Source organism: Rhea pennata, chromosome 10, assembly GCF_028389875.1.
Source record: "Rhea pennata isolate bPtePen1 chromosome 10, bPtePen1.pri, whole genome shotgun sequence".
Lineage (NCBI taxonomy): Eukaryota > Metazoa > Chordata > Aves > Rheiformes > Rheidae > Rhea > Rhea pennata.
Genome location: NC_084672.1, coordinates 15,798,791 through 15,823,879, shown reverse-complemented (window position 1 = coordinate 15,823,879; position 25,089 = coordinate 15,798,791). Strand labels below are relative to the sequence as shown.

Below are 25,089 nucleotides of genomic sequence, written 5' to 3'. Positions count from 1 at the left end.
TTATTTTCCTACTGTTATCATTCAAACATAGTTGCTTCAAGACAGTTGTTGAATAGACAGTATCACTTAGACTAATTTAGAGATGGGTAAATGAAGAAAGTCACATGGTAAGTCAGAAATAAAACTTTTTATCCTGCTTCTTTCCTCAACAGCATCACGGAAGCACATACACATCTTGAGAATAATATTTATCAGGAAAGAAGTTTCTATTTCTTTAGGAAAATATGTAAGACCTGAACTAGATAATAATCTAATCCTACCCATATTATCTACCCTTTCATATGTTGTAGATTCAGATCAAGTACGCAGTTACTCAGTTTTTCAAATTGTTTAACACACTACTGTTACACACATCTTTACTCCACCATATCTGTTCAATTCTAAAAGTCATGTTGAAAACAGGACCCAAACAATACTCCTTGTATTTATTAAAAGTATTTCTTAATTAATGTTAAGGTATCAATTCAGTAATTAAATCCATATGTACTTATAAGGATATGATTGAACTAAATTCAGCTGGGACTGCTCATATGGTTTAGATTATCCACTTATGAGAATATTGGTGGACTGCAGACTGATTAAAGAGAGAAATCTGGAAGAGAAGGACAATATGTCATTTCATTCAGTCTAGTGTCAACATACTTGTCCTTAAATTCAATTGAAATTTGTGAAAATTATACAAATATAACCAGTAACAATCATTTTACAGCTTAATGGAAGATAAGCACTATTTTAAAATAAAAATTAATTTCTTTTAAAAAAAAAATATACAGACTAAAACCCATTTCTGTTTTTGCCATAATATATACTAGTAACATACTCTCTTCAAGTAAGGAAACTAAGTCCTGCCCCTCAGAGTGTGTGTGGGGTTAAGGATAAGAAAGGAGATATGAAACTTACGCATTAAATGTTGAAAAATTATGAAAACAACTTGCAGAGAAGAGCATTTGCAAGGACAGACAGTAGCAGGTTTGCAGCGCTTTCAGTATTCTCCTGGCACTGTTTAGCTATTACAGCCCCCTCTCACCCCTTCTCCTCTGCTGCTAAAAGGTACGTGCCCTGCTCCGCACTCTGCCCAGCTGCTGCTGGGCCGAGAGCTCCCCCTCCTGTTTTAATGCACTCTAATCATGCTCAAGGTTGAACTACCCATACAGCAATCAAACACATCTCTGGCATTGTAATAAACTTTGCTATCCCAGAGAAAGAGAGCAACTACATCATTACAAAGGCAAACAGATGGGAATACAACCTAGGCACGTTTCCCTGTATCAAAATGGAAAAAACCTTCCTCTTTCAACCATGCTCCTTTAAACACCTTTCAACAGTCAAAAATGCTAGTAATCTAAAGACTGGGGGAATACTTATTAATAAATAACAAAATAAAAATGAAAAAATTCATTGCTCATTATACCCAAACCTCTGCCTACCACCTGCAATCTGGCAGAGCCTGCAGGACCACAGTGGCTCACTTTTAGAGACCAACCAAATTCATTCTCAAGCATTACTCTTCAGTAAATTTCTATAGATGGCCGCTCTGCTGACAACCTGCTAGACTTATCCTTACTCTAAGTCATAAATAGGCCCAGATCATCAGTTCCCACCTGACAGATCACCGTGGTTTATAAGTATCAAAAAAGTGAAGCCTGCTCTTACAGCTTTTCCAGGGGTGAATAAAAATAGCTTAAAATAAGCTTTCTTATTGCCAACATACCATTTGTAATATTCACAGAATACCATTATTTGGTGTGTAATCCAAGTTGCAGCTATTCATTATTGTAACCTAGGAAGAACTTCCATGTTATTTTGCAAATACAGGGCCTCAGAAATTCCTTAACAAGTGCCAATATGGGACACAAATATTATCTTCTAAACTTCAATTTTTATTAAGTGTTTGCTGAGGCTTTGACTCTTACTTTCCTTCTGAAGCCAAAAAGGAGACAAGAAGTCCAGAAGCTAGAGGATTTATCCAGGTCTCCTTACAGTTCCTGGAAGGAATTTTCTTATCTACCAATTTAAATTCTTCTTCCTTCATGCTTATTGCAACATTGGTGCACATTTCCCTATCATAGTGTTTCCCAAACAGGGAACCATAAATTAGAGACACTGACTCTAATATCTGACACTGATATCATAGTAGGTATGATATTGCATCTCCTCACCTTCAAGTATGCAGGAAATTTCATTTAAAATGTTAAAGGTGCATTGTGTGTTTTTTTGAGATTGTCCTTCCACAGTTGCAGTGGCAATAGAAGTAAGGGACTTCATAACAAGAATACAAGCAACGTCGTAAACTCTACAGTAAACTCCCACAGGGCTACAGTTATCACCTATATAGTCCAATGTGCAGGGCAGAAAAAAAAAAAAAGAAAAATCAGAAAAGCTTTTAAAAGTGTAATATGTAGTACTAAAAGCTGAAAGAAACCCTGTATTTAAATTAGCACAAGTTCTCCATAGGTCAATAGTTAACGTTCCTTTTTCATTCTTCCTTGTAAAAAAAAGCATATTCTTTTTATCTATTTACCTTCTGAAATTTTGGATGATGGCTAAAGATGCTAAGCTGGGATGTCAAACTGTGAAGTCAACAGTGGCAGTGGGGAGAAAGGACAGACACACTGTATCTACTGTAATCACAACAGTATCCTCCTTCCCCCAACTGCAAACCTTGTCATACACTCTCTAGCTCTTCCGGATAAGGAAAGTCAGCTAAAAAAGTCCCAATGGTTAAAAGCACCAGCTTTTTGAGGCAGTCTCCAAAACTGATATTTAAAAGATGTCTCCTTTTCAGATAATAAGCCATCCAATTTCTTTTGGAGTATAACTGAATTCAAAGCGTACAGCAATGCTAAAGCCCTCCCATTTAGCTGTATTTGAAATACTAAATATGGATTTTTGACCCTGATCCTTCAAACAGCTATATACGTGCTTAATGGGATTATGTGTGCTTAAAGTCCCTCAGATGTAGAAGCACTCGTAAAGTTAGGCCCTACCTTGGGCAGGCACAGAGGATTCGGTAGGAAACAACAGATTTGCAATGATTTTTGTAATACTCTAAGAATTTGCACAACTCCCACGATACCAGACAACAGCTGAGGTAGGTAAATAAATAAATAAATAAACAAACTGTTTTGGCAATATTTTCCTTCCTTATATTACAAAAAGCTTATGAAGAAAAAAAAAATTGAGTGAGTACTATCAGAGTATTACTAAAACATCAGAACATTAGAGAAGCTGTAACTTTCCTTATAATAAAATAGTAATTATAATTAAGTAAACCCAGAGATTTATTTCAAATAGTATTTTCCTCACTATCCTAGAGCACTATTTATTTCTAGAACTAGAGGTACACTGGGATATTTTAAAAAGTGAAACCAGCTGAGACATTATTTGAAAGAGCTTATGATCTGTACATGCGTATGTAAATAACATCTTCACCTGTATTTCAGTACATCTAGAAACTGTTCAACCACCAATACACACACAGTTCCACTGAGATTTTTATTCTCCGAGTAAAACCCTATTCTTTGTTTATCACTTTTTATTTCTCTTTTACAAAGTCTTTTTTTCCAATTACAGGCACGAAATAAAAAGAAATGCAACTCTTTTATGTAAAGTAAATCCATCTGGATGTTTGCTGCATCCTATACTATAAACTTGTGATCCCCAACCAGAATGAGTTATAGTGAAGCTTCAGGCAAAATTGTCTCCATATACCACAATCCATTATCCCTGTCAAGTTAATGTTCCATGTTGAGCCATATGGCGTGGGTACACACTCAACAAAGGAAATTCCTTAAACTTGTTATAATCAGCACTTACAGTCATCCAAAAAAACTGACATAAACAGCTTTATTGTGTTTTTGTGCATGTCAGTTGATATCCATGACAAAAAGAGGAAGCTTCAGGAAAAAGAGGGAAGGGGGCGGGAGTAAAGTTGCAGCAATGAAAGGGGGGAAAGGAGGAGGAAGGGAGGAGGGAAGAGAGAAAGGCAGGGAGAGGGAGACTGTACGTTTCATAATTACACAACATCTTCCTTAGCAAGTGATTTTCAATTATAATAAAGCTCAAGCCTCCTGACGCTGATAGACTCTGCCAGATTAACAAAAAAAATTTTACATCAATACCTCATTTTCAATGCAAATAAGAAATCCTATGGTTTCAAAGAGCCTGACTCATATAAATGATTCTCAATTTAAAAAAAAAAAATCTTTTTGAACCATTTTTAGTTTTCCTGACTTTGGAGAGAAAATTTGCCTTCAGTTGTTGCATAATTACAAAAAAATTTAGCATTGCATCTTTAACAATATGGTAATTTAAGTAAAGTATCTCACTATGCATTAAGTGTAGGTCACAGCTGAATTAAGGACTCCCAGAAGCCTCTGCTACCTGGCACAACCCATCACATCAAGCCTAAGTCAAGGTACAAGTAGAGCAGAACTTCATTCCAGCCCCCGCAGTGACAACAATAAAACGCTGAGAAAACACACTATCAAATACTGAACTCAGCATCAATTTCTGTTAATTACAGCCTTGTCAGCAACGTGATTATTCAAACAGCTCATGCAAATGTTAATGAGTTCTTATTTGCATATTTATTTTTTCCTTTGTTGAAATGTCATTGATTATTACATTCTACAATGATGAATGCTGCTGATGATGTGCTGTGATATGTAATTAGTCATTAAGTGGAATGAATAGATCAATTATGAAAAAGGAGTGAGATTAAGAAATATCAAACAAGACCGCCCAATGTAACTATAGAATTTTTTTTTAAAGGAACTAAAATAATTTCTTGGCATTTAAAGTGCAACATCAGTAGTTTTCAATAAATAAACTACTACTTTTCTGAGGTTAAATAAGACCTTCCACATGCACTGCTACTTTGGTAATCTAATTAGAATAGCAAAGTGCATTTGTAAAACCAGTAAGACTTTTGCAGAATAAGATGCAAGTTTGGGGGGCAGGGGGAGGCTCAGCCCTCCACCCCCAACACTCCAGTTTTGTTGAAACACTGCAGCCGCCGCAAACCGTTCACACACACAACGCAAAATACTTGGTCTTGTAACGTCCATGAAAATAACGCTGTGCCTTGCAGCAACCCCACTGTGCTCGGAGGAAGAGGCTCGCGCTGCCTCCCGCAGCTGCCTGCTCTAAGGACCCAGCTCACTATTTGCGGATGAAGGGGAAATGGGAGGGAAGAGGAAGGAAGAGAGAAGAGAAAAAAACAGAGAAAGAAAAAACACGCACAAAAATCCCGGCCAGCCCTGACACGGCTGCGGAGCAGATGGGCACATTCCACATGACCAAGCCAATCAATCACCCCAGCGGGGCGCAGGTGCGGCACAGCCGCGCGGCAACACACCATTTCACAGTCTATCGGGCACAAACACATGGTCACCGATCAACGGCCCCGGGCCCGGGGGAGGCTCCCGCCGGCCTGACTGGTCCGCGCCTGACGACTTCATGATCGCACATCATCCCGTTCACCGGAGGATCCCCAGCGGCTTCCTCGGCACCTGCTCCGCGTGCTAAGAGCGCGCGGCGCCGGCCGGGGGCCGCCCGCCCGCCCAGCGCGGGGACGCAGCCCGCGGCGAAAAGCCTCTGCCCGAGGAAGGCCGCCGGGCTCGGGCGAGGCGGCGGCGGCCGTTCTGCCGAAACGAACGGCGCGAAGCCACTGCTAACCAACAGGAAGCGAGGGCAAGGCGGGAGGAAATCAACGGGAGAACGTGCTTCTGCACTCGCAACGTGCCAGGTAAAACTCCGCAACAAATAGGGCTGCCACTAATGAAAATCCAACCAAAACTATAAGAAGTTATCTATATGCTTTCCAATACTCTTAATGGAAGAGGTGATCTTATTTCCTTTTAAAGTGAGAGTATCTAGCCTCACAGATTAATTTTAAAACAAGCAGATGAAAAATTCTGCTACCCAAAGTGATCAGACCACACCAAGACTTAAAACAAACCAGAGCACCATCTGCGTTCAACTAGTGTTCTCAGAGAAGGCCAGCTACAAGCAGTAACTTGGATTTGTGCTACTGATGACTTAAGAGTACAATAAACATCCAAAGTTACCGAAAAAAGGATAAGGGAACGTTTTGGCCACAGTTTATCACACCATGTTGTTACATGCACTTTAGAAAGATATTCAGGAAACAAATATGACATAAGTGCATCTCCTCTTAAAATTTCATTAGGCTTTGAGGCCAAGTCAAATGAGTCGCAGCCAATATGTAAAAGATCAAACAGATTATTAACATGCCCTTCCACATTTAGCATTCTGTAAGTGCTCAGGTAGGACTCTATCATTTGATACCAAAGCAAAGAGCTTAGCTTGATTTTTATCATATTCATTATATGAACTGCAAAGACTTAAATCATAGTCAAATCATCTAAGACAAGCATCTGCCGAGTTATGTCAACTTTTGTGCTTTTTTATGCAATGACAAATTGTCGAGTCATACTTGCAAGAGGAATTTAGGTAGGCATGGTAGAGTCTAACTGTTACACCTCCTCTGCAACCCTGCACGCTGCTTCAGGTCAATGGCAATACCTCCTTTCCTGTCCAGAAGGCTGTGTAATGGGATTATAGCATACTTCAATTCATTAATAGAAGGAGAACAGTCCATCATTTCTTTGAATTCACTGGAAATACTGACACGTAATGTCCAAAGCAGAAAGCACTTCCCCCCGCCTCAATATGGTTAGACTGCAGACCCTTTGACGATTTGTTAGATACTACTACAGGCCCTGTCGTCATTGTCCTCCCTTCTCATTCCAAAACACACAAAAAAAAAAAATAAATAAATAAATAAAAAACAGGAGAGCATTTGTGTTTCACTCTTAATTCAGTAATCTTGGTATGGCTCATCCCTTTATAGAGCCAATTTTGACTCTGATAATCCAAAAACTCCACAAGACAAAAAGATGACAGCCTTGTTGGAGTGGGGCACACAAAGGCTAAAGAGCAAACACAAAAAATACTAAAGGAATATTCACATCCTTTTTCGAATTATGTTGACCAGCAGCTGGTCAGGAAGTATTCTCCTTCACTGGAATACAAAAAACATTAATCAATAAATCACTAAATTAACACTGAAACACTGGCCTGACGACCAGTTCTATTCTGGGCACTTACAAAATGCTAATTATTGTAGTATCTGAGGAGCCTACAGTGTTAAGATCAGAGTATCTTCTTTGGTAAGACAGGTTTTCAATTAAGTTCAACTTTTATTTTGAAAGCTCTTGAAAAAAAATGAAAAATGTGATATAATGGATCAAGCACTAATATTAGCCACACTTCATACGCAACATGGGGTAAGCTGATGGGTATGCACAGACTTGGTATTGTCTCTTCAGAAGCAAAAAATGAAGGAACAGCTGGTGACATTCACAATGAAAAGGACAAGGAATGTGACAGAGATTCTGATCCAAAAAGAAAAAAAAAATACACCACTAAAGCTTACAGTTATCTGTAAACATTAAGCAAGAGGGAGAAGAGAACAGTTAGCACAAGTGTCCAGGCCATTCTGAGCCCTTTTCCCGTTTCCCTCCTGACAAAATGCTACCCGAGTGAACCCAAGGAGATACACTAACCACGCGAGGCTTGCCTTTTCTTGCTTCCATGTCTCTGGTAAGAGATACGCCCCAGACACAAAACATTGTGTTTTATTTTCCTCATTTACTATTGTGGAAAAGAACTGAAGTTTTGTTTGCTTACCAAAAAAGCCAAGACATAGGAAGTGATGGTTCAGCTCAACTCATGGAAACTAGAGCACAAACAGGTAAGGTTTACAGGAGGAACTCCAAAAGGAAGGATATTCCAGCATGGGAAAAGGTGGTACTGCTTGCTAGCAAGGGGGTTTCTCTCCTAAGAAGTCTACAAAGATAGCAAGAAGCGCACCAGAGAAAATTTGAGTGAACTTCTAAAAACAACTAAAAAAAAAAATTCACACACATGACATAGGTAGCAGGGATCCAACTGTTCAATAAATATAAATCAATCTGCTAGTTGTAAGGACATCAAGGGTAACAAATACCAAATTAATTAGATTTCATTCTGGAGTTGATAAAGGAGTCAGAAGAAGTAACATTAATTTTAATGCATAAACAAAACAATGCACAATTCCTGAAATCTGACCCCATTTCTGAGACCATATTCCTAGAGCAAAGGACTCCAGTGAAGGTTTAAACTATGATTCTTACCTCTAAAGATAGACAGAAGTAAGCTTACCAATAAAACAAGAGAAATAAATCAAAGCTATTTCTTACAAAATAGATTTTACTTATTGATTTGATATATGCTTGTGATTTTTTTACTTAAAAATTAGACAAGTATGATTGTATTTGGGAAGGAGGGAATTATAAGTTTACATGGAAAACAGTTATTAAAATAACTCATGTCACATAAATGTAACTGTAACTGCATATTAGCTTAACATGAAATGGACTTGGATAAGTAGTCCTCATTCCCAGTTTTACAAATTTAACAAAGTTAGTAATTAAAATAAACAAAGGTAGAAATGCATCAGAACTTATGCCAGCTGACAACTCAGACTGAAAGGTTTTTACTCATTTCTGGAGTAAAAATGGCCACATGAGATGCAGTCAGTGCAAATGTTAACACAGTAAGATCATCTTAATAGATTTACTAGATATAAAAAAGCATAAAAAATCATTCATGAATGAAACTAAAATGAAAACAGCTAAAATAATGCATACATTTCCTTTAATAAATACATTTTTAAGAACTCAAATTCAAAGAAAATCTCTAATATTACTAATATTGTCCTTTAACTATTATAGAAACATACAAAACCATACAAAGCCTAAATCAAATGCTTCAGAAGTTGATATACAAGCTACTATTTAACTAGTCCCTTTTATCTAATCATCTATACTGACATTACTCAGTTACATCCAGGGTCAACAAAAACTATTCATTCTATGTTTTGCCTAACTGGATTCCTTATGATCAGCTGTTAGCATCAAGCCACCTCATTTCCATTCAAGTGTCACAGCTGAATTCACTATAAAAATGAGTATTAAACCTTGGGGAGGCATAACTGGCTTTGACTTCAAAATAAGCATTTTTATAACTAATCATGCTATATTTTCAGGTATTAAATGAAATTTTCATTCTAATACAATATCTTCATCATCTTCAATGTGACACAAACTGCACATATTTAAGAATTTTCAGTAATTGTCAAAGTTGCTTATGTAAAAAAATAACATTTTTAAACAAAAAGCACATTCAAAAAAACAGCCTAAAGTTTTACATTTTATTGGCAAGAGTACCTCATTGTAAAGAAAAGTCAAAATTTCACTGAATGTAAATATTTTAATTTTGTAAGAGATTTCAGGGTGTTTTTCTTTTTGCAATATTTAGAGTTGGTACATAAATGATTGATTCCTTTGATATTCCCAATCAAAAGAATTATTTTTAAATTACAACAGATAATGGTGCCTACACTACTTGGAGATTTATTTTTTAAAGCCTATTCTTGATAATGAAAGTATTTTCTACAAGATGAATAGTTATTAAAAAAAGTAAATCAATATCCTCTGGAAAAAACAATCTGCAGAATGATGTAATGGAAATGAGTGAAAAAAAATAAAATTCTTAAATTCTTAAAAAGATTTTTCTTTCGCAATTGAAAATAATTGAGCAACTCCTCCAACACTGCTTGCTTAAGCAAAAATTTAAAAAGAGGCAAAGGAACAGAAGGGAGAAAGGTTGCCTAAGTTAGAAAAGGTTGTTCTGTGTGCTAGTGCAAAAGATGAAAGATAGCCATCCATCTATTAGCAGTTACATTTCTATCTCCGTTAAAAATCATTGCAAAAGTCTGGTCATAACAAGCCTCTCCTCCTGGGGGGGAGATGGTAGGGATGGGGAAGGGTACCTCTTCCTCCTCAGCCTCATGGCAACAGACCTTTAAGAGGCTACACAGGAAGTTAGGGCGCAGAGTTTTCACTGGTAGCAAGAGAGGGCAGTGGAGGGAGAGGGGAAAAAAAAACTCAAAAAACATAGCACTGGAATATATATTCTCCAAAAGACATTGAAAAGCAAAAAAGGAAGGAAGGGCTGGAATATAAATAGAGTAATTGAGGAAAAAAACAAGAAAACTCGAAACAAAGTTGACTTGCTGTACATTGTCACTTCCTATGTCTTATTGCTGACATACTGCTTCTGTAAATTTGCAGAAATTGGAAAGATGCATCTTGCTGTAACAAAAGGTCATCTCCTTGTTTTACAGCACTGAACTTGCAAACTGAATACATAGATATGAATTTAAGTTTTGATTTAAGCTACATGCTACTTAAAAACCATAAATTGTCTTAAATGCTAAAAGCATTGATACCTTTTCGAAAAGTTCTTCCTGGAATGGCCCTCCATCACCCCCCAAATCAAATGAATGGATCCTCTAGAGGACACCGCCAACCAGATACCTACGGCATTCCTTGGAGCTTCACGTTGTATTACCTATCCTGCAACTAATCCTGCTTTAAAGGCCAGTACAACCAAAGAACATATCCGACTAGATAGGCGGTCAGGCAAGCTGTGAAACTGATTAAGCACATTATTTTGTTGGAAAAAAAATCTTGTAAAGATTTTAAAGGAGGGGAGGAAAAAAAGAAAGAAACCAGAAAAATCTACTTTGAACCACCATTATCTGGCGCTTACAATGACTATGTGATTCCTATAACAAACTAAACAAAAAAAGAAATACAGACGTAAGTTTAAAATGGTATTAACTTTTTAAAGACAAACTGATTCTTTTTGTGCCTTGCTTCTAAGTTTGGTCAGCAACATCATCCACATACGTACTAAGATGATGTGACTCCTTTTATTATTTACAAGTAGAAATATGAACAAGTTTGGGTTTTGTACTTTCAGTCCTAAATCGGTCACACAGCAGTAAGCTCAGATTGCTATTCCAACAGTACAGCCTTTGGGAGACAGAGCCACCCCAGAGGCTTTGTGGGCAGAAAATCTTTAGGCAAAGTGATTCATCATGTGTGGCAAGATGACTGTGACATCTAAAAGATTCTTGCCTTGAGCAGCACAGTACATGCTACAAGGGTTCAAACACTCTGAAAAGCATCCATGGCACATCTCAGAAGCTTTAGCAAAAAGGAAGCTTTAAACAACAAAATACTTGACTTCATGAAGTATTTGTGAATTTGCTACTCAATAGAAAAGTAAAAAGTCCCCTTCAGTATATCTGAAGCCATGCTGCTGATCTAAGATAATGTCTTGCTAACATTAGTAAGAAATTGTTTATTTTCATACACAAGTTCTCACTAATTTTTTATTCAAACTTATTCTTCCAGAGTCTCAAAGTATGTTCCAGCATTTGGCTTACGTTCTTTTAGTGTTACTAAATCATAGCCTTACCGGTTTGTTTAGAATAATTATTTTTCAGTTTCAAACTTATTTTCCCAGATTGGCTTTTATTATTCCCTTGTCCATCCACCACAACTTCTAGCTCCACTAACAGAGGATGTATTTCGGGACCTCTACTGTGATACGAGAACAGTTTTGATCTTCTAAAATTAACATGCAGCCACTGGTCCTTTCAAGGAGAGTGCTTGTTGTGCAGCCACAAACGCACTGCACCCATGTTCAGAACATGCACTTACAGCCCACTTAGAAGTTACTGGTTTTGAATGTACTGATGTCTCAGAAACGAGCCCAACACATCCACACCAGAACAGAGGAAAAACCCTTCCACCACGGCCTCCCACTGCAGCAGAGGCCAGCGGCAGGCGCATGGAAAAGGCAACCCAAGGAACAAAGCAAGCGAGCAGAACGATATACTCCAACTTTTAACAATCACATGCTATATCCAGATAAATACTGGGCAATGAGTAACAACACGGCATAGTAATCAGATTTAAAACTTTGTTTTCTTTACATTTAAGATGAAAAGAAAAATCTACAAAGGGCAACACATCTGCACAGGAACACAAAGAGACACTTGTCTTAAATCAGTCAAAAAAAACCATAAAGACAAGGAAGAAAAAGGACAGGTAAAGACATGAAAAAATTGCAGTGTGCAGCCAACAGCGTGCCTGAGCGCACTGCTCAGGTGGGACAGTCCACTGATCCACATGTGTGGATTCAAGGGATATCAATACAGGTTTAGCTATACAATAAAAACTAAGGAACAATTATACTCTATAGATTTGCGGACAGATTATTGTCGGTGGTTTCTGTGTAAATTGAGGGTAACATTAGTTTCTACTTCTGATGGTTATGACAGTTATTTTCAAAGAAAATAAAATGGACCAGTGGCTCATAATTGTGTTGCATAAACAAATGAGAAACACCACATAAAAGCACCATCAAAAAAGGAAAAAGAAAAAAAAAGAAAAGAGATTGAACAGAATGGCAGAGACAACTTTAAAAGCTTAGCTTTCAGTTCAATAGCTGGGTTAACATTAATTATCAAGGGAATAATGATGTTCAGAGCACAGGTTAAAAAGGAAAAAAAGAGTTACTGGGGCCCCAATAACCTTTTCTCCCGATGAATCATTGCCTTTCAATGTGGTGTTTTATTTCACATAGGTTTACTGACATTTGCTCTATGTTTCTATCATGAGACCAAGCTGTGTCTATGCCTGTGGAAAAAAACAAAGCAAAACAAAATCCCCTCCCCTCCCCTCCCCACCCCCCTCACACACTCACAAAACAGAAACTAAAGGAGTTATAATCAGCAGTGAAGCTTGTCTTATTTGTGTTGCGAAATGTCCTGTTCCAAGCAACATCAGCAGTAAAGATTCAGTTAAAAGTCAATATCCTGAGCTCAAGATATTTGCGTTTCAAGTTTTCTTTTATGCTGGTAAAACGAAATCAGCCAGGATGGAAAGTTTCTATATATTATGGTACTGTTCTGTACATTTTATTTTCTTCTAAATACACTGCTGAAAGGCAGCAGTTTGTGTGTAAGCAAACTATCCTACATAAAATGGTTACTCATTGAAGAAACACATGGGCTCTCTCCTGCCAACAAATCATACCGCTTTCTGTATTTTGCCCCTGAGCCTACAAAAAGCAGCAGCAGTATTTCTCCTCCTGTGCCCTCTTCTTTTACTCCCCGCCCCAAACACTGAAGGAACAGGTTTATACTTGCTTCAGTTTATAGCTTTACAAAGTTGCTTTTTACCATCTATTTTTTAAACCACATTTCTAGGAAAATACATTTCTAATTTAAGAGCTAAAATAATATACACAAAATAAAGAAACACACATATATATACTAGTTAAAAATACTATAACTGCGCGCGTGGCTTAGTGCCAGAGCGCTGTCAAACAAAGGAACAAAACCATACAGTCGTTTGGCACGCGGGGCTGAAACCATTGTGAAACACGGGCTGTTTATAAAGCGTCGCGGATGAATAAAGGCAGCGAACAAAAAGAAATTGAGGGAAACGCAGCCAAGCGCCACAAAGACGAGCCGGCCGCCGCGGCGCCTCGCAGCCCTCGCAAAGCTCAAAGCGGCAGCGCGGCCCCCACGGCCCTCGCGTCCGCCGGGGGCTCGCCGCTCCCCACCTCGGCTCCCGCGGCTCAGAGCGGAGCGCCCGCGGAGCGACGCAAACTCAGGCGCCTGGAAGATAGGCCGTCACGTGCTGGTTATCTTTATTATTTATGAAGTAGTACTTAAAACACTAGTAAAACTAGTGACATTTATCTCGAGCTTAAAAACTTCAGTCCTCGGAGAAAAATTCCTTCCGTGATGGTAAAATATATCAAACAGATCTTTCACATCACAACACAGAGCTGCAGGGAGAATAAATAAATAAAAGAAATGGAAAGAAAAGGCCTCATCTATCACTAAGAAGAAAGATTTAATTCACCTCAGGTGAAAGGACTGCATTTCTCTAAGACAAAGGTAAGAAAGACAGAGTTCTCCCTCGAAAAAAAGCTAGCACTTCGTGTCCGATCTCGGTTATCTGTAGTAGTTTAAATATTTTTCAAGTCTGATGTTGCATAAGAATGCAACAAAATTACGTGGAAATAAAATCTCCTTTCAAATTCAACAGGAAAGCAAAACAATACTTTAAAACATGCAAAAAATTCTCATTTCTTGACTGGTAGTTAAAATATTAAGGTGCTTTCTGTTATCTAACACCCATATGAACCTCTGTAGACACTTAAGTGTTGGAACGACCTGTGACCAGAACAGTCTCTAAAATCTTTCGTAAGGCTACACTATTTTTAATATAGGTAAAACATTTAAGGAACACAGTTCTATAAGGAACTCCTCTTTTTTTTTTAAAAAAAAAATATATATTAAAACACATCAATCAGGCTGTAATTTTTCTGCAAGTTCAAAAGTACTTCAAAACTCCGAATAAATATCTACACAAACTATATTCTACATGACAGCTTGCAACAGCCTGAAGAGATATGGAACAATTAAATGATAGCATAGGAAAGAAACCCCGTCAGACAGAACATGATGTAGAAGTATTGTTTATTGCATCAAAAAGTGTTCTTAAAATTGCAGTACCAGCTTAAGGAGTATACAAATACATTCTTGCCAAACACTTAAAACTTCTTTTAAACCTAATATGAATTAATTTATGATGCAGTCGAGCACTTGAATAGTCAATGCGGGCACACAGATCAGTCTTGAAGTTTACAGGAAAGCCACACATTACTCTTGAGACTCCCACTTTCTACATCCCATAAAGTAAGAGAAAGAATTGCAAGATGCCTTATTTGTATTGCAATTACTCCTAAAGCGCCAAAACTTTTATAGATGCCCTACTGCACTGGGAAGCAAGCTAAAATTTTGTTACACTTACTGCAGCCATAACATTGGCTTTGCACATGGTCTGTACAATCCCAACTCCTTAGAGAGGAGCTTTGACTAACTGTAGAGCAAAATATCTGGGAAGGTTGCATACATGTAGCTAGTCAGCTGCAGGACTTTCCTGGCAAGCGAGAACTCATTTTCCCAGCTTCCTTTAGGATCGGTTAACCATAGCCCATCAAAACTTTCTTGCTGCCTTTCCGGATCCTGAGTAGAGACCTGAGTACTAATCTTTTCTGCATATGCATTTTGCCACAGCAATGTAACATGCAGTTTAAAAATTCATAGCTTGAGGACACATATTTGGCACTTTCTAAACAAATATCTCAAATTACTGTGCATGTCTATACCTCATACTAATATGGAGTTTAATAGATTGGAAAAAGCGCAAAAAGCTAGCATTGCACTCTTGCATCAACACTTGACTAAAATATAATTTCTAATTAGAATTTTTCTTTAAGACGTTAAGCTATTATACATTTACGAGTACATCTAAAAACGCTGGTTTAGAATAATCATTTCTGAGCAAGATTATTTTTCAAGAAACAGATTTTAAGAAAAAGAGAATCTTAACTTCAACAGATATCTATGCCTCTTTTTGCAAGTTTAATAGTTAATCACATTCTACCAGTGTAAATCTAAGTCCATTTTGATATGCCTTTCACATGCCATTTGCAGACTTACATATTAAAGCCTTCTAGCACTAGAATTTGATCTTATCAATGCACATAAGTTTCTGAAGGTAGGCTGTAGAGAGGATGAGGCCAGACTCTTCTCAGTGGTACCCAGAGACAGGACAAGAGGCAACAGGCACAAACTGAAACACAGGCAGGTCCATCTGCATATGAGGAAAAACTTTTGTATCATGACAGTAACTGAGCACTGGCACAGGTTGCTCAGAGCTGTTGTGGAATCTCCTTCTCTGGGGATATTAAAAACCTGTCTAGATGCAACCCTGTCTAACATGCTCTAAGTGACCCTGCTTGAGCAGGGGGGGTTGGACTAGATGATCTCCAGAGGTCCCTTCCAGCCTCAACCATTCTGTGATTCTGTGGATTTATATATACGTGAATATGTGTGCACATGTATGCAGGTGGGTACATATAAACATATATGTGTATGCTGTTGGACCCCCACATGGATGCGTTTTAATATACATATGTACACACACACACACATATATATAATAGAATTACTCTTTATGTAATATATTTGCACAAAAATATAAATGGAAAGAAGTTATTGAACAAAATTTTAAAGAAATCTCTTACAGCCAAAGTTAAGGAAGATGGAAGAGAGTGGAAGGTAGCAGATGGATCCTGGGGGATAATAACCAAGTCCATGTAGATTAAAAATTTGCAGAACAAGTTACAAGAAATAGAGACCTTATTCACTCTCCAGAAGAAATGGAAGTTGAGGCACAACAGAACTTGTATGTACCTTAAGTTCTGTTGAGGATGAACACTCCCAAGTCAAGAGTTTGTATGTGCATTTATAATTTCAGTTTACATGTTGATACGAACTTTAAAATATTATTTGTTTGTAATAAATATAATTATATTATCTTAGTGACCTTGGTTTTCAACTGTCTTTTAGAAGATACCTTACTGACTCATAGTCAGTCTTCAGCAGTTTTAGAAAAACAGTAAAATCAGTCTCAACTTATTTCTATAGTAAAAGCTACAAGCCTTCCTCTTTCCCATTTTATTGAGTCTTTATTTTATCACTGTACTTAACTTTCAAGGCTATTACTTTTCTTAAAGGCATCAAGAACAACCTCAGTTTCTTTAATCATATATATTAATAAAACACTACATAAAATCATAAACCAACTCTCTTCTATTTCATCTTCAGATTGGGAAGACACTTATGCGGTTTTCCCTAAAAAACCCAAACATCCTCCCAAATGCCACCCTAGTGACTAACACTTCAGATTTCTGTTTCTCAGAGTGACTCTCTATTCAGATGCCTAAGAAAAACACTCTTCAGAATATTTTCAGCTTACTTCTTGATACATGCAAAGAATGATAGAGGCTGAACATCCATTTGAAAGCCACAGTACTGTTAGCCTTCAGAAAAGTGTAAATAAAGAGCAATGAGGAAAGCATTCAAATAAGGCAAAACATAACTATTGCTTAACCAAATGAGTTGCATTTTTTCTGGTCTTTTGTGTTAGAGAAAAAAAAATCTTCAGATCTCTTCAGAAATAAAGCTTTTGTGCATTATTGGACTGCAGTGAAAGTGTCCAGACACATTTTATTTTCAAAATCAAATTTAACATTTTTATATTTTGATATTTTTTCCATGAATGCACAATATAGCTGAAGCATTGCTTTTGTTTTCAGTTAGTTTTTCCAATCACCACTGTAGAGATTAGAAAATATGTCCCACACCTGCAGCAGCTTATAACTCTCAGAGCAATCAGCAGTGGCAATTCATGAAAATAGTAATGTTAGAAGTCTGACACCTCCACACAGCTAAAAAATAAAGTTACATCTATTATGCGTTAGCTTGTTTAATGCAATCTTTTCTGCTTCCCTTTGTGAGATATCTGGGTATCTACAGAAACTCAAGTTTCCACCTGCAACAAATATTTGACATATAAAATTTAGTCACTGAAGAAAACTACTAACAACTTTAAATCATTAAAGCAAATACTAGAATACTCCAGATCACCAAAGCCACTTGCTCTAGTATGAGTAGCCTAGTTACAAGATTTTGGTTGATCAGTTCAGAATTTAATTAGTGGACACAGGCTGCTGAATTTACTAAGGAAAAGGGCTGCTACAGGCTACAGTTACATGAATACAGGAATGAAAAAAATTAATAGAATGAAACAGAGATTAAGTAAATGATTTTTTATGCACCTGCTGATGAACAAACATCTTTATTGCAAGAGACGGACATGCCATGAAATATTACAAAATTATCTTTTAATCACCAGTGAGCTTTCTACAGTCTCCTATTTGAAGAAGAAGATAATAGTTATTATGTAGATCCCTAAGCAACTGCCTAATGGGGAGGTTGCATCACCAGAGTGAGAAAGAATCATCCCCTCCTCCCTTGTCCCTAGGAAGGAGCTTGGCGCCTTCAGACAGACTGAAATTTAAAATCCCACAGCTTTGCCCAGCTGATCCCATGCACTGAACACATCTACAAGTGCCCAGGGATGGCACGAACTGCGGGAGAGAAATATGCCCTTTCAGCATTTCATGCACTGGTGAGCCTTCTAACAGATAAACATACCCTACAGCAGCTAAACTGACATGTACAACATAGAGGAAACGCAAGACTTAAAAATTTCAGATCACTGCTTAGTCCTCTTTTTAGAGTCTGAGTTACACTGTGAATAAATCAACACTCGTTTAAATGTATCAGGCTGCATTAACCAAAAGCAATCTTTTCAGTACAAGTTTGTATCAGAATTAAAGTATGTCACAAATTCAGAAGCCACCCTGACTCACATATTTAAATTCCCAGCCTGGCAATTCAGAAGTACTCAGTACTGCGAACATTCTGGTTTTAGATGCAAGTGAAACTTATTTGAAGACGACATATCATCTTCCTCCAGCGCAGTGAAGACAAGGTCACTATAAAACCCTTTTTGTCTCCTGTTAGCAATACAGTAAAGGTAATGCTGTTTCCCACGGATAACCAGAACTGCTCTCACGGGACAGGCTATAGATTTGCTGGAACTCCTATGGGGCCTGTAAAGGCACCTGTAGCACAGGTGACAGCTACTGAAATGATACCACCAGCTTATTCCTGATGCAGCAGTAAATCATATAGTTGGAAGGGTTTTCAAGGACAGACGTCACCTTCTTACTTGCCAAGGCCAAGTTTTAAAACGACCCCAGTACTGATTCAGAGCTTACAGAATCGTCTAAGCTTCCGCTGCATTAACCGTCCTCCGTAAGAGCAGCTCTGTGCAGCCGCGGGGCGCGCGGGCACATCCAGGGGCTCGCCGAGCGGGAGCCGGGGCAGGCGGACGGCCCCGCGCCTGCTCGCCCCTCCGCCGGCTCCACGTGCGGCGCCCCAGCCCGCCGGGGCTCGCCGGAGCCCACCTGCGCCGCCCCCGAGGCGCCGGAGCGGCTTGGCGCCTGCCCCGCGCAGCCCTGCAAAGGGCACCCGGCCGCCCTCACCTCCCCGCAAAGCCCAGAGGTACTGCTGCAGTTAAAGAAACACCAGGAAAGCTGTTTGATTGAAACATTACTGTAAACAGAAGGGAAAACTACGCTTAACACACTCTTGTGTGCAAAAACCCAAGGGTAAAAATGCCCTGCACTTAGCACTGTCACTAAATGACTGTGTAATTTAATTTCCCAGAAACCCATTAGCTTTCACAAAAGGAAAATGAAGAACAGATGAGAGCAACTCTTTGGTGTGAGCTGAATTTATTTAATATAATACCTGAGGGGGAAAAAAAAAGTCTGAAACTGTACCAACAGATAGAAAACATTGCAACTCTAAGAAGCATCAGACTGCAGAGAGGCTGCTCTGAGCTGGCAATAAACAGAAGGTCAAACCTGAGGTTTTACACTCGGACTTACCACGATCCACTTCTGCCCAATATTCAATGTACAAGCCCAAACCTAACAAGATTTAAAATAAATCCTGGAACAAATAAGATATACACACACTTATAACATTTAAAAAGAGGGGAAGAAAAAGGATCACTTGAACGATTTAGAATATTTCACCTCAAGTTACTTATGGAGATTTTAAGTAATTGCATAAGAACCAAATGAAATATTTAATCTGGAAAAAAGGAAGAATTCACTGAAATTTAACTTAAAACATTACTCTGGGCTCAAAGTGTTCATTATAAACAACAATGTACTTCAAAGTTAACAAGGGATTCAAGCAATCTATAATACTCTATTAAAACCCTGTCAATCAAGCAAATAACTACAGTGATGTATCATAATTTAAAAGGAAAACTAAACCAAAACAAGTCTTCCATTCATCAAATTCACTATATTTAAAAATTTGGACAAAACGCAATTTTTCAAAAACATAAGTATATCTAAAACAATAAAATCTGAGGCTATATCAGGAAGAAGCAATGCCAATGTTTACTCTGGAAAAAAGAAGCTGTAATAGATTGCAGATAGATGGATCAATACAGAAAGACTTGCAAATTTTGTTTACAATTTTCTACTTCTAAAGAAGCTGAGGATATACAAGTCATGAAGACAAGTATTTTCAGTCGTGGTATTTTCAAGCATAAATAATCAAAACAATAAGTGATCTAATAAAAAGGTAGCTTTATGAAACTGCTTGATGCCCGTTCCTGTGAGGTGAGGTTCAGGAAAACTTCTCCAACACCGTAAGTTTATGCCCCACTGACTTGGGGTGTACTTGTGCCTTAGAGCAAATGACTTGTACTCTTAGTTATTGTAACCATGGATCATCTTGTCACATTTGCATCTTTCCTATCACAAGAAGTTTTTCTAGCCTTTTAGCCTACAATCATGTTTGACAGATAATTATGCACTGCAAGAAGCTTGTTAGCTATCCTTTTACAATGTTCTTTCAACTTACTGCCCTACTCTGGTAAAATACGATCAATTGAAATACTTGTCATAATCTTTATCATGCCTATATTTTGTAATTCTCTTCTGTTAACATTTGCCTCTTCCTTCCTAATGAACTCTCTGAAGGATATAAAATATTCTCTTCCCACCCTTCTCCAAGTTAATACTGATGTAACTGTGTATAAATTATTTCAAATCAGTCTCGTCATTATTCCCATCTCTGCAGATCATTTCCATTGTGATGCCTATTTTATTCCATGTTTTAAATCAGTAATGACTAGAGAAGATAATTCAAAGAAATCTAACCTTTATTTTGGACAACTACAAGGTCTGCCAAACTTGCTACTTGCATCTGCCTTCTCCCTTCCTAAAATGCAATTAAAACAGGATTCCTAGCAGAAAATATAATGGTACAATTTTAATGGTTACCATTTTAATAATTATGTACCGTTGCTGGCTTCCTATTATTGCCTTTACCATCATAAAGTTATTTGGTTAAGGGCTGTCTTGATTTCAAAATTCTTTTCCTCAAGTGATACTGGGGAGCTGGGGGGTATTTTCTTGAAGATTAATTAGATTATTAATTGAGAAATAGTTTAGATGCATAAGTTTTTAGTTTTATTTTTAAAGTCCAAAATCTCCTCCTTTAACTGAAAACAAACATAATTTTCCCAAATTATGCTCTAAAAGGCTTAAACCCGCTCAAACACAATAGCAATACTGGAAAGCTTACAGAGATTTTAACTATTTGCCATATTTACCTCAAAAATACTAAAGCTCATCTTTAAAAAGACTTGTCATTCTACCCAAGTCACTGGGTAGTGTGTTTAGGTATAAGCCAGACATCATATTTTACAATAAAAACTAAAAATAGTATTTTCACTAATTTAAAAGTAGCACGGACAGAAGCACAGCCACACATACAAACATACAGAATGAGGCAAAAGTCCATTAAGTGAACTGGAACTCTAAAAATCAGAAGGCATCCAAACCCAGATATTAATCACTCAGATAAATAATCTACAAAATGACCCCTAATTTCACAGTAACTCAAAGAGCTACCTTTGAGATCTTCATGGATTTTGGCATCAACTCATCAAGCACCTCTACTCCTTCCACCCTTAGCTTTGTAAGGTATTTTCTGCTAATAATTACTTACTAACCACCTGCGACATTGGAACAACAGTTAAACACTAATAAATGGTAAAATAAAGGGTACGCATATATAATTCACTTGCAAGGCCTAACTGTATCGGCAGGCCTGATGGCAAACCACTTGAGCCACTCAAGTGCATCAAGTACAATCAACAGTTAAAGGAAGTTGCACTGCGAAACACCCAAATGCATTATTCTGTTTTCAATAGATACCACCACGTTTGGTTCTTTCCTACACTTATTTCAATCAAGACAAGAATCAGGTTTAGCCTTTATGTTCACAGTACTGAACAGTCACGCTACAGAAACAAGAAACTATGCTTTGGTTAACAGTGTGGACTGTTTCTAGAGCCAGTTACTGTGACAAGCTTCTGCTCCCTCCCTCATCAGTACTGACTGCTGTTTACATTTGTCTTAATTTCCATTCATTGTCGCCTCCTCCATACTCTCCTCTTAAGGCTCATAATGGTTATAATTAAATATTATGACCGTACTACCCTGAAGCAGCAGTGAGCTCGTTAGAGGGAGGAGCACGTTCACCAGGTCAGGAGGATACTAAACACACACATATGTTTTAATGTCAGCAGATGAGAAGGAACAAACTGGTAGCACAACCTTATAGTTGTGAGTAGGTGAGGTCAGAGAAACTGAAGTGATTTAAAATGCTCCGCATGTGCCATTCCCGCACATCCAGAGTTTCCGATTACGACAGTTTCCAGGTCTCTGTTGACAGGTCCTAGAGCCCTGCAGCTAGCCGGGAAGCACCATCGGCTCTAAAACTGAACCTAATCAAACCAAAAAGCAAGTAGTTTAAAAAAGAGAAAAGACGACCGTATACTTGCAAACATTACCTCTACTTTAAGGGCTCAATCTCAGCATAGCAAGCTTACATTTAATGATCATCTTTTCACTGACTACAGACTATTTTAATGATGTGCAAGCCTGCGAACAGCACCGCCTGCAGAAAGCCAGCACGGGCCACCCTGCCTAAGCGCTTGTGTACATCCTTTCTTCCACGTTGTGCCCCCACGGCGCCCTGCCATGAAGTCACCCCCGGAACCGAAAGGGCCAAGACGCCCGTAAGCTGCGTTCGGGAGCGAGGGGTTCCCCGCGATCCCGCTGAGCACAAACAGAACAGCTCAGCGGGATCGAGCTCAGGGAACAGGAAGACGGAAGATGTGATACGACACACTTCCACGTGTCCCAGCAAAATCCGACCTCGACGTGCAAATGCGCAGTATCATGAAGCAGCATAATTACTGAGAAAGAACTTCGTAACCTCGTGAAGAGTTTTCTGGGATGTAATTAAAACAGAAGGTGTTGAATAAGCAAAGATGATTAAACCTAAATGGAGGTACGTTACAGCCAATATATCTGAGACCAATTTTGAATATATCTGTATGGATAGTAACACCTTATGCTGGTGCCAAGAGGATTCAGTGGTTTTACTTAAAATACAAGCAATGATCGGTCTTTTTTTATACTAACCAATCAACAGGATAATTCTGGAATCCATTAGTGAAGAACACTAACCAATCCAACATAATAGCTTTACTTCCCCTGCAAAACACTTCAAAAATATCTAAATGAATATGGAAATGCGTCTTTCTGTGGCAAATTGTTCATTATTGAATGATTATCAACTCTTGTTAGACAAAATTTCTCTCTTTTGCAACGTACAAGATCATTAAAATATTTGAGAGCTCCATCATGAAAGACAGTGGCACTTTATAATCCATATCTCTTCAGGCAAATATGCTTACGGCTGAACATAATACACAAAATAACAACATCCCCTTGACACACAATTCTTTTTTTTTAATGGTGCTCTTAAGTGTTGACAGCAGTGATGAAATACGCTGTTGTTTTTTTCTTTTTTTTTTAATGGTTTTTAACTATTTCAGAGATGTATTTCAATCATGATAAGTTTGAGAAGGAACATGTTTCTTCAATCCTCAACATGCAACCCCACGCGCTCTATCACACCTGTTAGCCTACTGAGGTATTTCTTATAAGCTTGTCAGGTTTATGTTCTCAGACATCATCCTTTCAGCCTCAAAAGACTGTAACAACTCAATCAATGCCTTAAGTACTATCAACAGTAACAAAGAAAATGAGTGTTTCCATTCTACTAATGGGAAAGCTTCTATAACACAAAAGGAGCAAACTCGCTGTGCAATTCTTTGTTAGAAGAAAAAAAAAAAAAAAAAAAACCACTGCACAAACCACCAACAACCCTAACTTTAGGAGAAAACTTTTTTCTCACTAATGTGACAAAGCTCGGTAAACATAGATACTGCTACTACATAGGAAAGTACTTATTGCTTTTACGCAGCTTTCTTTATTCCCCTCTCCAACTTTCAACATCAACTTAAGATATACTCTGAAAATTCATGATATGCAAATATGATATATGGAGCTGTATTCTATACTGTAGCACAAGCAAAGTGAACATATTTTTTTGTTATGACAAACCAAAAACCACAAGTGGAATATTTTTTAAAAACATAATTTAGAATTTTGGGGTGTACTTTTCTGAGATATATACTGAAAGCTTTCTGTAATTCTTTCCTGCATATAGAAATAAAATACTATTACTGCAGCAGAAACAAAATCTGTGAGAACTGTTAACCATAAAGCATTGCAAAAATACTCTATTCCAAAGCTGCTTTGGGCAAACGATTGACATTCATTTCTTGCATTCATTAATTCTCTCTACAAAACAATCTCAATGTAGACTTCTCCATAAATCTGTACTAATGATGTAATTCTATTACATTTAAGGGAATCACCTACTAATCTCCTCAATAAAATTGAAAAATAAGAAGATACAGTAGCACTAATAATTTTTGTTGTATATTTAAAGGCATATATTGTTTAGCAATTGGATAATTCATACCATGAGCAAATAGTTTGTCCTTCATAATGCAAATCACAAATCAAATTTTGCTAATATTTTTGTAAAGTAAAGCCAGTATCAGCTATAAAGCCCAGAGCCATTCCATACATGCCACCGATCAAAATATTTGACAGACAGTTGAAATTACTTATATTTTTGGTCTTCAGTATTAAAAGAAAAAAAAAGAAAAAAAAATTGAAATGGTGTTGGAGTGAAGGTCTACTCTGCTTTATCACAGTACCTAAGAAAAGTCACACTACTAACTTCACTGTCTTCAGGTATAAGTATCATTCACCTATACTAACATGTACTCTCTTCTTAACATAGACTATAGTCATTTTGAAATTACAGGACTATATTGGTAGGTTCATATATGAAGATTTAAACGAAATACTGGTTTCAGCACTAGCTGCACTATATCTGCCTTTATGCTGCAGAGAAAATTAAGCAGTAAACAAAGACTAAGCAAACTATAAAGATTTCCAGAAGAAATTGCAAACCACCAGGATTTGGATTTAGGTAATCCACTTAGATTACCATGGCTATGTCTTAAAAGGACAATACTGTGATCACAAAATAGGTCATGTCTACAACAAGCAGAATACATAAGTGAAACAATGTCAACTTCACAATTCAAAGCCATCCCTAAGTTTAAAGGCCATATTTTATTATATAAT

General features: G+C 37.6%; 1 protein-coding gene across 6 annotated transcripts in view; it reads right to left on the bottom strand.

Moving 5' to 3' along the window:
* The window catches only part of TCF12 (transcription factor 12), a 181,823-nt gene that overhangs the window by 89,467 nt on the left and 67,267 nt on the right, over positions 1–25,089 (bottom strand). The gene's annotated exons all lie outside the window — the stretch shown is intronic.